The following is a 15757-nucleotide window of genomic DNA, read 5'->3' on the forward strand; positions in this document are numbered from 1 at the left end:
TTTGTTTTGCTTATAATAAAATACACAGACAAGTAACATTAAAGAATACAAACCGTAAAACTTGAGAAACATTCTTGGGAGGCTTTGATCAATTGTCTTCTCTATAATAAAAGAGTATCATATATTTGAATTTCATAGTCCACAAATCTTGAGAGTGTTGTGTTAGTTTACTTAAGGGGAGATACTAAGAATCAGTTAAACAATATCATAAATTGTTTCCAAGATAATGCAGAAGTCAAAACATAGCTGGTATTCTTTTTTAGATTGGCTTTTTTCCCCTAAAATTATTTTCCCAGAAATACACACCAGTTCCCCCTTTTTTCATCAATAATTTTCTAAAATTTACAATAATTAAAGGTCAAAATGATATCTGTCTATGAAGAAAGATCGGGAAAGAAGTGTAGTAACTAATGCATTCTTCCTGCACTCTTGTCCTCAGAGACCAGGAGAATGAGAATTTGGAGGAACATTAAGTCTTTAAGAATGACCCAGTCAAACATTTATTGTAATGAGATTCTATTCCTTATCTTTGGTTTTAAGACTAGGAGTTTGGCCAAATATAAACTTCTGAATAAGTAAATGCTTGTAAAAATAAAAGTCTCCATTAACCTTTTAAAATATTTTTTCTGTCTCATTCCAAAATTCTGTATTTCTCCAGAGCAAGAAAAATAAACCTGTATTGTTCCAAAACCCTGGATGAAATATATACCCAGAAGTATATATTTCTGGGCCTACTGACCTCTGTAATCCACTTGTGCAAATAGATCATATATCCCATACTTTATCCATCCAATGGAACAAAAAACCAAGATAATGCATCAAAAAACAATGCTAGAGCAAGTGGTAGAAAGAGAAAAAGATATGCACTATCTTGTCAGTAAAATGAGTGACATTACCATACTTGGATCGATCTGCATAATAAATTCCTATTGCGTTTTCTAAGACATATGTACTATTAAAATATACTTTTAACCAGGCTATATCTGCTCTTACATACTATAACTTATCGTCTAAATCACCACTCTTCATTTCTTATTGTAGTTGTTAGCTAAAGTACAGAACAGATTAGGTTCCAGATTTCCAGGTGAGTGATCAAAATCCCTCTTCTCCCTAAAATTCCCTCAAAATAAAATAAAAGCTTGATCTTCATGCAGGACAAATCTCATTTAACCATTACACTTTCTTCTGCGAAAGTGATCACTACTTTAATGATTAGGAACATCTGAGAAACTGGGTTTCTCAGAACCTTGTGCTACAGTATGTTAACAGGAAGTTTGCAAAAACAGCAATTCTTGCACTAGGGTTTTGAGAAACACTAGGTAAAACAAAACAGGTCTCTTCACTCAGCACTTGAGTTCTCAGAAATTTAACATACTATTATAAACTAATGATCTCTGAGAAGAAGATGCATAATCTCAATATGTAAATTTATCATTCTTATTTAACTAAAAAATACCTCTTCGTGGCCCAAAAAGAGTTGAAAAGAATACTGAAGGACCTACCCATGCAACTCTTAAAATAGGATAAGAAAAGTTTCCAAGTTGTTCAACAGTTTATAATAAAGATCAAAACATGTAAGAGTTAATTATTGTTCTATACTAGTAAAAAGAATAGGGATGCCATTTTTTTGGAGGGGAAATTTTAAAAATCCAAACAAGGTATATGTATCATCAATGCCAAAACACTGAGTTAATTTCAAATGAAGGAAAGGTTGTGGCTAGGCTAAGAAATTTTTTTTTAAAATCTAACAAGAGACCCCACACAAAATTTCAGGAAAGGACCTTTTACTTTCTGGTAATATAAAATAAGAAGGTCTTAAGAAGGAATGGGCATGTGATTGGTGGAAATTCCTATTTCAAGATTATTTGTTGGTATAGCTCTAACTCTTTTCAAAGCTAGGCTTGTTAAATAGTAAGAAACTTCACAAAGTTCCACAAAATTCAAAAGGAATAAAAATTTTTAAAGGAAGTAAGTCAACTGACAATTTATCGACATAGTTTCATGAATGCACCAAGTTTTCTTTTCCCAGGGGTGACTCTACCAGATCAGAAGATAAAAGAGGTATATAGCGGTTTAGCGGAAGAGAGGAGAACGTGGCTACAACTGAGTCACATGGAGGCTGCAACTGGTTTTCTGAAAGTTGGCAACGCTTAAATCATAAGCATATGTGGAGTGAAGAAGCCCCTGCTCTTCTTGCTCATATGAGCTGGATTAGTCACCTAGTTTTCCCGTAAGCTGACAACAATAACATTTTGTGGATTCTGTGGTATCTGGAAAAAAGGGTAACATTTATATTTTCAAACCCCAAGTTAAGAAGAAATTTTTCAATAAAAGAGAAAACAGATTCAGAGCAGTGCTGGTTGTGAGCGAAGTATCAACTATGGGACATTCCAAATTCTCCACATACCAAGCAAATGTAAAGACAACATGGAATGTTAGCGGACCGGAGTTATAACTTTAAGTAAAAAATTTCAACTTCATAATCACAATATAGGCGGTAAGGACAACATTTAAAAACATGGACATCCTTAAACCAACTCATCAGATAGACTAAAAGGACCCTAGAGTTATGAATATGAAGTATCTTTGACACTTCTTGAAACAATGGCATAGAAGAAGTCTTAACATTGCCATGAAATCCTAACAAAGAGAAGGTTTTTTTCCTGGTACTACCTTAAACTTCACATTGCTGTGTCAAATTTTAAAATGTTATCAATTTCAAATGTTATAGAAGATAATTTGTGTATAACAACTTTAATTGTATCTAAACACAATATTCTAGTATAGAATACAGAAGAATATGACGATTTTTAAAAACAATCTGAAATAGGAGAAAGTGGAACAAAGGTTATCAGGATTTAAAGTTGGAGAGACTTACATATTATGCTTTCAAATATTCCTATGGTTCCATGTATGGGGGAAGCTGTAGCTATAGGGGAATTACCTTTCAGGGGTAACTGGAAAAGAAAAGCTGTCAGCTACTTACTCTAGCCAGCTCCCTAAATCCAAGGATTAGATTCATACAACTAAAGTCAAGATGAAGCTTTTCTCTAAAACTGAGGACATATACATCAGGCATTTACAGAATCAGTCCCTATTGACAGGTTTAGCAGGTGTATACTTAGCATATCTATATATGCAAATAATTTTATATATCTATAGTTTATATTGATATTTACCTCTTTACAGAATTAGTCTTTAGATGTAGACTAAGTCTATAAAAACAACTAATAGCTCCTCAGAATAAAGGCAAAAGATAAGATATAAAGCTGCAATATTCATTTCTAAAATGAGTTTCAAATGATCTCTTTTAAGATATAAAGTAAGAAAGTTTTAATGTTTTTATGAGCTAATCTTTTGCAAAACCACAGTTAAATATAAACAGTGACTAAATACATTATATGGGAATACTATTTTTTTTCTAGCTTGGATTCATAAGAACCTTGGTTTAAAGACTGCTCTTCAAGTTTTCCACTGTTAACAATTTTTAACAAAATATTTTAAAAGCCATAAAACAATCAAGCATCTCAAATCAAAACTTATATTTTCAACAAAAATCCTAAAAGTTGTCTTATTCTACAATCAAAAACAACATTCTATGATTGCAAAAAAGTTTGCCTTCTATGATGAAGCATTTTTTACCTAAAAAAGATAGAGGTTAAAAAAAAAAAAAGCTTGATTTTGCCTTCTACTCAATTATCCTAAAATATTCAGATGATTGATTTTACAGTTGCCAAATCAGGTAAAATCAACTATGACTTTTGGAAGAAAAATTATGCCTGCTGACAAGAATCCACTTCATGTTCTATGTTATGGAATGAAAGTGATACGATACCATCTCTGCTGCTTCAGTTAAGTCTTGTTCTGCCAAAGCTTTCTAACTATACTCCTATGTGTGCCCTAGTGACCTCATTTGGTTAAGTGCCTGCTAATCCCTTCATGTCAAGTGTCCTATTTTTATAATTTAAAAAAAAGGGAAATTTTCAGTGGTCTTTCTTAGAAATGTTAGAATTCAGCTGCACAAAAAGAACAGATATAATCTAGGATTGGAATAAAAATACCTGAGGAGTTGTTTTTCTCTAGGCAACAGAGTAAGTGTTGTTTCTGCTTTTAGCAAAAGTTCGTCTATGCCTAAATTCATTTTGATCTTTTTCTTTACAAAGTAGATTTTTAATAAAATGAACAACAAAAGAATTATGGGTTTTAATACTGATACCAATTTATTAGAGAAAAAGTTTAACTTAGACAACTATAAAAATACTGGTTTGACTTTGGACCCATACTGAAGTTCATATTAAGTCCTATTTGGCTATGGCATGCTTCCTACATTCAGCATTGTTTTGCTAAAACCAATCAAATTTAAATGGCTATCTTTCTATTCCAAAGATGCCTGGGAAAATTCTTTACCTCTCCAGGCTGGCATTCCAACATTTAAAATTCCCAACAATCAATGATTTCTTGCTTGTTGAATAATAATACATAGTTGTAAATCAACATTTAATGACAACCAATGCATGGTAGGGGTATGAAGTGATTCTAAGGAAAAATAAAATATGACTGCCATTCTTTTTCAGTTTTTACAAAAATAATGCACAAATTCTTGTCACGGTGACATATATATATATCAACCGAAATTAAGATTAATGTTAGGACCAAAAGGCAAAAGAAATGTGATGCTTACAGTGCTTTTAGCTGGATGAAATAAAGCAGTACAGGTTTCTGGTAACTGACTATACTGCTGAACTGAATGAATAAGCATTTTCAGAACTCTAAAGGAAAACTGATGAATTCATAAAAGTGCTAACAAAATATTAAAAAAATTAATTACATGGAACTGAGTGAACTGATGAGGATGATTATAATTTTTGTGACTTTCTGTTTGAATAAAAAAAATCCTACAAGGACTCAGAGGCAAAAAATATACAAATCAATTTTCACTGCAAAGTAAAGGAGTTGTTGCAGGGAAAAAAAAAAAGAAAGAAATCTTATAAAGCAGAATATAACTTCAGAATAAATCTATTTAATTTAATATGCATAACTGTGGGATACAGTTGCTTGTTTTGTCTTTTCTTAACATTAGAATGTTAAGAATGAAAAACTGGGAATGGGAGTATAATATATTATAAAACTGACTAATACAACATGCTAAACCACTAAAGTATAACATGTATTTAACAGTTATTGAAAACTTCTTATGTTTTAGGGACCATTCAAAACCACGGGGATGGGTTTCTTCCATTTTGTTCTTTCACCTGCAACAAAAAGATGAAAGCTTTCATTCTTGTTAACTACCAGCTAAATCTTAATGTGAACTATTTAGAAACCACAGATAAATTGAGTGCATTCAACAAACATTCACTGAGTGTTTCCTAGGAGTCAGGCTCTGGGGATACAGTAGTAAACCAAATTAGACAAAAATCCTCGCTCTCATAGAGTTTACATTGTATTTACAGGAGACAGATAATAAATAAGTAACTTAAATAACATGTTATAAGGTGACAAGCAGCTCTACGATAAAGCAGAGAAAGGAGAGAAAGCCAGCCATTGTGGGGTGGGAGGGGTGGGGGGTTGCAATTTAAAACAGAATGATGCAGGGCAAACTTCACTGAGAAGGTGACAAGTGAGTAAAGACTTGCAGGAGAGAGAAAGGGTGAGAGAAAGGCCTGGAAGTTCAAGAGAACAGCAAAAGCAAAGAATCCAAGGTGGGAATATATCTGAAGTGTATAAGAAATAGCAAGATTTGGAATTGCCATGGAATTCTATTGCATTCACACAAGTTTCCTATTTGTTTATAATTCAAATGTCACAAAATATCATTAAATTATTCTGTATGTTTAAGGAAGTCATCATGTTTGGGGAAAGAGGAAAATGCATAGCTTTCAAACAAAATCACCTAGTTTTCCGTAACTGCTTTCCCACAGTTGTTAGGGCCCTGCTTATCTTCGTGGCCACGTGTTTAACGTTCAGCCTAGACCTTAGAGTTATTGTGATTTCTTTTCACCATTATACCAAAAGCTGCATTTATAAGATGTCTGAATTCAGAATGGACTACAGATGTCATGTTATTTGCACTTGACATATTTGGATAACATTCTTTTACATCAGAGAGGAATGGAGCACACTGGTTAAGAGCATGGGCTCTGGAGCCAGATTGTCTGGATTTGAATCTCAGCCCTGTCATTTTCCAGTTGGGTAGCTATAGAAATTTACTCAATTTCTCTGTGACTCTGTTTTCTTATCGAAAAATGGGGATAAATGATTGTAAGAATGATATAGGGCTGTTTTGAGGATTAAAAGAATGTAAAAGTAGTGGGAATTCCCTGGTGGTCCAGTGGTTAGGACTCTGTACTTCCACTGCAGGGGGGAACAGATTCAATCCCTGGTCAGGGTACTAAGATCCAGCATGCAGCCAAAAGAAAAAAAAAAAAAAAAAAAGTGTTAAAGCACTGAGAACAGAGGCTGGTATATACCCTAAAAATATATTAGCTGTTGTTATTATTTTTATTAACAATGATGGAAGACATCTGGTGGTTTTCCTCATGTGTCATAACCAAAATAAGATGAAATTATGATTCCTTAATTTTTAATCTTTGTTCTCTCTCAATGGTACCAGTAAAAGTCATTCTTTAACTTTTGAAGATTCTAGTCCATGATAATATTTGAATGCATATCAAGTATTCATTCTTGGGACTTCCCTGGTGGTCCAGTGGTTAAGAATCCACCTTCCAATGCAGGGGACACAGGTTCAATCCCTGGTTGGGAAACTAAGATCCCACATGCCATGGGGCAACTAAGCCCGTGTGCCTCAACTAGAGAGCCCATGTGCCGCAAACTACAGAGCTCATGCCCTCTGGAGCCCGCGCAACATAGCTAGAGAGAAGCCCGCACACCTCAACGCAAGATCCCGCATGTCAAAGAGGATCCTGCGTGCTGCAACTAAGATCCGACGCAGCCAAAAATAAAATTAAATAAATAAATATTTAAAGTATTCATTCTTATATTTAAATAGATAGTTTTAAATATCAAGAAAACAAACGATGTTTTCAAATCAAGGTACCTTCTGATCATTTCTAAGTTAGAAGAAAATATGCCTTTAAAAAAATTTTTTATTGGAGTATAGTTGATTTATAATGTTGTGTTAATTTCAAAATATGCCTTTTAATACCTAATATTTGGGGCTTCCCTGGTGGCGCAGTGGTTGAGAACCTGCCTGCTGATTCAGGGGACACGGGTTCGAGCCCTGGTCTGGGAGGATCCCACATGCCGCAGAGCGGCTGGGCCCGTGAGCCACAACTACTGAGCCTGCGCGTCTGGAACCTGTGCTCCGCGACAAGAAAGGCCGCGATAGAGGCCCGCGCACCGCAATGAAGAGTGGCCCCTGCTTGCCACAACTAGAGAAAGCCCTCGCACAGAAACGAAGACCCAACACAGCAAAAAAATAAATGAATAAACTCCTACCCCCAACATCAAAAAAAATGACCTTCTTTGCAAAAAAAAAAAAAAAAAAACCTAATATTTTTGAGTGTTCAGTAGTATGTAAAAGGTATATTAAAAGCAAATTCTTTTGTATTTTATAACATTTAGGAGCAAAATACAAACAAGTGATAAACAGAGGAGCAGAGTAGCTATTCCGAGGAAATTTACAAAAAGCATAAACTATCCCGAAAAATGTGTATTTATATGAAAAGTTCCCTTTTAGCCTCAAGGTGTTCTCTCTGTCTATATACATAGCCCTTTATCAGAAATATATCAGATCATTTTGAGTTAGAATGCCAGTACCCTGTTATTAAAAGCAGTTTAAAATGAATTAACATATGGGCCTCCCTGGTGGCGCAGTGGTTGGGAGTCCGCCTGCCGATGCAGGGGACGCGGGTTCGTGCCCCGATCCCGGAGGATCCCACGTGCCGCGGAGCGGCTGGGCCCGCGAGCCATGGCCGCGGGGCCTGTGTGTCCGGAGCCTGTGCTCTGCAACGGGAGAGGCCACAGCAGTGAGAGGCCCGCGTACAGCAAAAAAAAAAAAAAAAAAAAAAAAAAAAAAAAAAAAAAAAAAAAAAATGAATTAACATAAAATTGCATCAAATTGAATTGAAAAGTGAAAGTTACTGTATTCAATTACAACATTATTGAGCTTTTACTATTCCAAGCACTTTATGTGGACTGTAAATTTCATTTACCATAAAAATAATAAAATATTTTAGTCTCTAACACTAAATGATATTTTACTAATCTTTAAAAAGCTTTTTCACTTACATTTTTCATCTATAAAAACTTTACTAACAATTTCTCTTTTTTATTGTGGTAAAAAACACCTAACATTAAATTTACTATCTTAACCATTTTTAAGTGAACAGTTCAATAAGTATATGTACAGTGCTATGCAACGGATCTCTAGAAACTTTTTAATCTTGCAAAACTCAAACACTATAAGCTTTAGACACTAATTCCTCCTCTCCTCTTTCCCCAGCCCTTGGCATCCACCTTTCCACTTTCTGTTCCTATGATTTTGACTACTTTAGATACTTCATATGAAGAGACTCAAACGCTAACAACTTCTTATGGGCAACATTTTTTTTAGGTATGTTTTGCTGAAAGCGAAGATTTAGTGCCTAGCATTTTAACCTGGACAAGAAATGTTGTCCAAAATAAACTGAACAGAAATGAATTTTGCCTGGAAAATCAACCCTGTATATATGTGGGCTGGGGCGGGGGCTGAGATAAGAGAGAGGAAGGGGCTATCATACTGGGCCTGCTGCTGGGTCACTTGTTTCACTGCACTTGCCCTCATTCTAGGTACTTCCAAAGACCATCTCTAGGGAATTCCCTGGTGGTCCAGTGGTTAGGACTTGGCACTTTCACTGCCAGGGCCCAGGTTCAGTCCCTGGTCAGGGAACTAAGATCCTGCACAGCGTGCCCCCCAAAAAATAATAGTAAAGAATTCAAGTAGAAAATCTGGAGTGTGAAACCTTTCAAAGCAATTTTAAAAAGAACAAAAAACAAACAAAAAACAAAGTCCATCTCAACCATACAAATTCTCCAGGGTCACTTTTATCACAAATACCATTAAAATGAACTAAGTGTTTTAATTATTCTCTTGCATTAACTTGTAGCATCTCTTTATATACTCCCTGGGCACACAGGATTTTCAACAGTTGTAAATTCTACTATAGATCTGGAGTAATCCAAATGTAGAGTAATCTAGAGTTTAGCTAGTAAAACTAAAAATGGTTAGAATTATTAGTTGTTTATATCCTTAGCCATTTGTAACCAGAAAACAACATAAATGCTTGCAGGTTAAATCATAAGAAGTATGGAGCATAAATAAGGCTAAACTTTTACATCCTATGTGTAAAAATCCTTTTACCCTTGAAATGCATATAAAATACTAAAGTGTGTCCAGAAACACTGAACAAATATAAATCACTCTATGGATGTTTTGCTCATCTATAGAGAGTTGTTAGTTTTACACTGTAAAGCCACAGGGAGTGGAAACACTATTTCTTTATGGAATTCAGAACAAATTTCAGGTAATCATCCAGTATACTTTTCCTTAAAGTTATATACAATCTTCAGATACAACATCTCTGAGGTGTAAGATTTCACCTCAGCCCTCATTCAATAACCAATTTTTGAGCACCTCTTATGTACTACGACAGGTATTATAAAGGAAAAGAAAAAAAGACCCAGTCCTTGACCTCGAGTATTTCCAAGACTTAATGCTAACTCAGATGAATAAACGTAATTACAACTCAGTGTGATACATGCCATTAGGATATATCTATGCTAAGGAACCATCTAGGAAGCCTCTATTATCTAGACTGGGATAGTCTACAGATTTAAGCTGATTTATAAAAGACAAGCAAGAATTAAATAATCAAAAGCACTGAGGCAAGAAGGAGCATTATGTACAAAGACAGAGGTGTGACGGACAGGTACACGTACAGGCAACTAAAACTAGCTCTTCGTGAATTGTACAAAGGATACACGGAGGGTGGCAGGTGGCAAGAGAGAAAGACCAAGTGCGAGGACCACATCAGAAAGGGATTTATTTGTGGAGGGTGAAAAGAGTTAATAAAGGGGTAAAGATAAGTGCATGAAGACTTATTACTATGACACCAAAGTTACCAGAGGGTCTATATGGTGATAAAGATAGAAAGTGGTCAAGGTCTAGGGAAGGTGGGTTATGGTGATGCAAATGGAGTCAGGGCATGGATCAAGGACATAAGAGAGGAAATGTCAGACAGATTTAGTAATGGACCTGTCCTTGAGTTAAATGCACAGGAAAACACTGGGGGGGTCAAAGAAGATACTCAAGAAGAGGAAATTATTTGTCTCTGCTTTGGGATATAATCAGATGGGATATAACGAATTACTCAAGAAGGAATTATTTGTCTCTTCTTCAGGGTATAATCAGATGGTGCTGATATAGATGTTTTAAAAACAGAGAGAGAAAGTCAAGAACTGGTCTAGTTGATTAGCATAAATGGCTTATGTAAGCTCAAGTCTCATTTTTAATCTTCACACAGTTAATTCAACAGGTTTTAGTTCTCTGTGCCATTTTTTATTGTGAAAGTAATTCTTATCATGAACTTGCTTTGAAGCTGACTATACGATTTAATAGGCAGCACAGAGAAAATAATGCAATGCAAACAAAAAACCTTTTGTGAAATTTTTTTCTCTTGAATGAATCCCTTTGCCAACTGTCTCTTGAGCTCCTGCTACAATAATCTTTGGGCAGCAAGGAAAAGCTAAAGTTTATGCAAAACAAAGTAGTTTAAAACATTGAATGAGCTTATTCCTCTGGGTCAAGCATAATTATATGATGTGATCAACATTTTCAACTGACTCACTAAGTTTTAGGCTACAGATCAGCCCTGAATTGTGAACCAATATACAGCTTCTTTAGTACTTTAACAAAATCCTAAAGTTGGAACACTTCAGAGAATGTTTAATTATAATCCACCCTCTCACTTAGGACAGAAATCTATATACTAAAGTGCATCTGCCCACACACTTTTCAAAGCCAAGGTTTTACATATCACATGTTCCTGAGATGTGGGCTTTGTAGTCAGGTTTCTAAACTTCGTGAGCTGAGTCAGATCCAAACTACGGTGAATTCACTGAAATAAGAAATTCATCCTGTGAGGCCTCTGAAGAAATGGACCGTGAACCTATCCCAGGCGACCCCACTCCAACCTGTGCTCAGAATGATTAAGTCTTTTTTTCCATTTGAATTTCTACAGTCCCTATCTCACCATATTGGCTAACAATAAATTTAACAGCTGCTTATTTTGTTTCCTATTCACAAATGTGGCAGTCTTTACACATATACTGCAGGATGTGGTATTATATTGACTGAAGATATGAAAAATAAATGAGTCACCATCTGTGGATACCACAAAGAAAAACCGTCTGAAGAATTAATCACTACATCATGGTTAAATCAAAATTGTGGCATGCTATGGTAATTCTGGCTTGCTTTATAATTTGTGAAATAAAAGTAACAGTCAAGTGATGGAAGATTGAGTTAGCCAGAATGTAATCATCTTGGCAATATGAATGATTATTTTGTTCTTAGGTCTCGATTAGGGCAAATTTTACACAAATGTTGTTACAGCTTTAAATAACAGAACTTTGAAATCTATCAGCTCAAAAAGTATCTACTACCAGCTTACATTAAATGTAGTTATTATTTTATGTAACATACCAACTTCAGCACTTATTTTTAGTCCCTCAAGAAACAGTCTATTCATGAGACCTGAGAAAACCAGGTATTCCTCACTCCACACATCTTTATGGCTCTCCTTCCACAAGAAAATGATGCAGTAACTCATCAAAAGTAAGGCGTGTTTAAAATTTAATTTTCTAGTAACAGAAAACATTTGTGCCCATTCACTCATATTCTCGTGTGTGGCCTCCCTTTGAGTGTAGTTCAATTCGGTACAACAAGTATTTATCGTATATCTGTTCTGTGCCAGGCATTGATATAGGAACTTGTTCATAAAAGGAACAAACTAGATCCCTGTCCTTGGGGAACATACATTCTAATGGGTGAGACACACAATAAGCAAAAAATGTAATAAATGAATTCCATACAATGATATCATCTCTGTAAATAATATAAAGTTATATCATAAGAAAAAGTCGAGCAAAGCAAGTGTATCAGGAGAGCCAGAGGTGGTGAGAAGGTGGGGCTGTTTCAGTATCATCTGGGGGAATCAGGATAAGCCTCAGAAGAAGGTAAGATTTCAACAAATACTGAAAAACTAAGTTAACCAAGTAGATTTCAGGGTAGAGGAGGGAGCAGATTTCAGAGAAAGAGAAGAGCAAGAGCTAAGTGGGAAAAATATACCCTGAGAGTCCAATGACAGGGAAGGCAGGGCAGAGAGTGGCAGAGGAAGCCAGGGAGGTCAGGACGGGCCAGCACAGGGGCTCTGGCTTCTACTCACTGAAATGTTCTGACCATCAGCAATAATGTTACGTCCAGATACGACATTAACTGCAAATTAGATTCCACATTTCCTAGAGAACAAAAAAGTCCCTCTAATTTCTGACCTTACCCCAACCAACTTTCTGACTTTGCTTCCTTAATTCCTCTTTTCCTTTCAGCATCTTTAATTTCCAATAATAAAATTATATCTCTCTCGTTCAAATACGGTTACACTATTTCCCCATCAAACCCAGCCATACAGATAGTTTCGAAAAATAAAAACTAAACTGCTTTCGTATGTGCATACCTGCTTTATCTTTGTTTATAAATACATATAAACTAAGGAGGGCAGGAAAGAAGGTTATAACAAAGGACCTTATTTTGACCCAAAAGGCATCGCTACTGGTAGTGGTTTTCTGCTTTTGTTTTTAGATTAATCTATGAGTACAACTAAGGAAATCTACAGTGAGTCTCCTTTTTTAATATTGCCAATGAGCAGATATATTCATTCATTTTTTCTAATTTATTACATATGGTAATACAGACGCAAAACAACAAGAAACACAAGCTTTTAAGAAATTGGGCTTCACTTAGCTAAATGAAAGTCAGGAGAATAGGCAAAGAAGAAAATGAGGAAGCATGGTATACAAATTGTCAAAACAGAATGATTATCTTTAATAAATACAATAATTTAGCTTTAATAAACTCAGATAAAATATTAAAGGATTCTTCTATATAGATCTCAATGTTTGCTGATTCAAGGAGAAAAAGAGAGGTAATAATGGATACAATAGGCATTTATTAAAATACTTTTCTTCTTTAGAGAAAATTTAAAATCTAAAACATAAATGTCTCTCTGTAATTAAAATTCAAACCTTTAGTTTACTACAGGCAGAGCCACTTTATTTGGAAAATTGTATGATTCTCTAGTTTATGTTAGGAAATCACCTTTCCTTCGGATATGTGCCACAGTAGTTTCATGATGGTTAGCTTCAACGTTTAAGTAATGCTTTCAACGGGAGTTATTTTATTCTCACTACGTAGTACAGCATAACGTGGGACACTGAGAAATAAAGTAATCTCTTGATAATAAAGTTCTTTTTCTGACAAAACTCACATTCAAGTAAGGAAACTAGGGCAGAATAAAGTAATACATACATAAGACTCATACAAACAGAATAAAATCAGTGTAAAAAATTTACACACATATTAAAGGAATGCTGGAATTAATACAATTAGAATTAATGATTAGAATAAACTAGGATTAGGAAAGAAAAGCATCTGAAAGAAAAGAGTTGTAAACTATGTTCAGAAAGAGATGATAAATTTCACTTGTTCCTCCAAGTCAAATTGGCTCCACCAAGGCTGGACTGGAATACGGGCAAAGATGCAAAACTAACAGTAAAATACTGAGGTATATATTCACCTTAAATCTTTTAGGGAATATAAAGGTATTTATATTCACACACACACACACACACACACACACACACACACACACACACACACCGCATACCTATAGATTTTTAATACTTACATGACCTGTCTTTTTCATTCACTTGAAAAAAAAAAGTAGAGAGAAAGTTATAAACAGAAATAGCTGGCATTCCAAGAAAAATATGGCTATAGTTAAAGTGTGAATCTGATCTTTCTTTGGATGGAAAAATGGAAAAAAAATCTAGTCATAAATTAGATTTGAGTCATGTTCCTTAGTAACACGGTTGCTGATTTTTCTCATATTGACAGACATTCTTTCCACTTGATTTCTTTTTCAAATGGTTTACATCACCTTTGGACCACAAGGAAGAATAGCAGTGGTGTCCCATAGAGTCATATGTTTTTATTAAATTTCTTATGAAAACCAAAGTAAATTATGCTGCCCAAAGTGACAGGTGGAATCCAAAGGGACTCACAGATTTATAGATAAAATCATCTAAGCTATAAATATACACATTTTTCTAAAACAAGGATCAGGCATAAAAGGCAATGACTGGAATAGGTGGAAGAAGGCAGCACAGAGAGAGTCAGACATGAAATTAATTGCCGCAGAAATGGCAGAAAGAAAAACAACAGGACAATAAAAAGGCCCCTTCCCTACGGGGCAGCCCAAGATTTAACGTAGAATGGTGGAGAAATTATTGAACTGCAGCCCTGTGTAAGGATGAAGAGCACATTAACTTACGCATCTGATGACATCTTTAGAAAGAGAGGATATTATAATAATAATAAAAATATATTTAGTAAATCTGGCCATGATAATCAGGGGCTATATATCTTATACCTTTGAAATCTGATATGTGACCTTTGAGAACTTTGACCAAATTCCTAACTTCTCTAAACAGTCTGGTCTGTCTCAGGCACATAGTCAAGGCTTTAGTTCAATGCTGAATCAGTAAAGAAAGCGTCGTTTTATGAAAACACCATTACCACACTTTGTGGCAAATGGTAGATGGAATGGCTTCAAACTAAAATTATTTCTCTTAAGTGTTATGTGACACAGCATAATAAAATCTGTGATGGTGGCCAAGGCTGAGGGCTGAATATAATAATAATCCTTGGTGCCATTCTTAGTGCTTCCAAGGGACTTTTAACTTTAATCATTTAAAGAGGAAAAGGAAAAAAGATTAAGTACAGTCATTGCTGAATAGTTTCTATTACTTTCATTAAAAAATTTAATACTAGCTTTTTAAAGCTCATTTGAGGTACTGCCTGTTTTCTCATTTAGTTAATAACTATCAATGAAATTCTGATATAAAGAATTTTAGACAGCAAAGCTGAAGCTGTCACTACTTTTCTTATTAACTTTCAGAGGCAATTGATTCTGGAAAACAAAGGCGACTACAAGAAGTACAAGCACAAAAACAAACACAAATATTTAAGGAGTGCCTACAAGTAGTGATTTTAATATATACTTGGCAGTATGTAAAGATTATAAGAGCTTTAATATTTCCTGAAATTAAATCACATGAAAAGAAGGAATTATTTAAAATACCAGAGTTCTGCCATTCATACCTATCATTTTAAGCTATATAAACAAAACAAATCAAATTCAATCATTCATCTGACAAATATTTACTGAGTACTTATCGCACGCTGGATAATATTTTAGAAACCAGGAATATGGTAGTGAAGGAAAGAATAAACTCCCGCTCTCATGAAACTTACCGCATGAGGATGTAGGCAGAACATAAATAAATACAAATATGTCAGATACTGATAAATGCAGAGAAGACGAAAAATGAGTTGGGGGTAAAATTGTAAATAAGTTGCTCAAGGAAGACCTCATTGAGAAAGAGATATTTGAGGAAATTGTATTCTATTCATTTATTT

The 15757-nt window shown here is 34.8% G+C and overlaps 1 protein-coding gene and 1 non-coding gene across 2 annotated transcripts in view; one reads left to right on the plus strand and one right to left on the minus strand.

Annotated features, from left to right (window-relative positions):
- ME1 (malic enzyme 1) overlaps nt 1-15757 on the minus strand; it is a 182868-nt gene that overhangs the window by 64766 nt on the left and 102345 nt on the right. The window lies entirely within an intron of this gene.
- On the plus strand, nt 8819-8890 carry TRNAE-UUC (transfer RNA glutamic acid (anticodon UUC)). The gene has a single exon. It is a non-coding gene; the product is annotated as a tRNA-Glu (tRNA).

Source organism: Mesoplodon densirostris, chromosome 12, assembly GCF_025265405.1.
Source record: "Mesoplodon densirostris isolate mMesDen1 chromosome 12, mMesDen1 primary haplotype, whole genome shotgun sequence".
Lineage (NCBI taxonomy): Eukaryota > Metazoa > Chordata > Mammalia > Artiodactyla > Ziphiidae > Mesoplodon > Mesoplodon densirostris.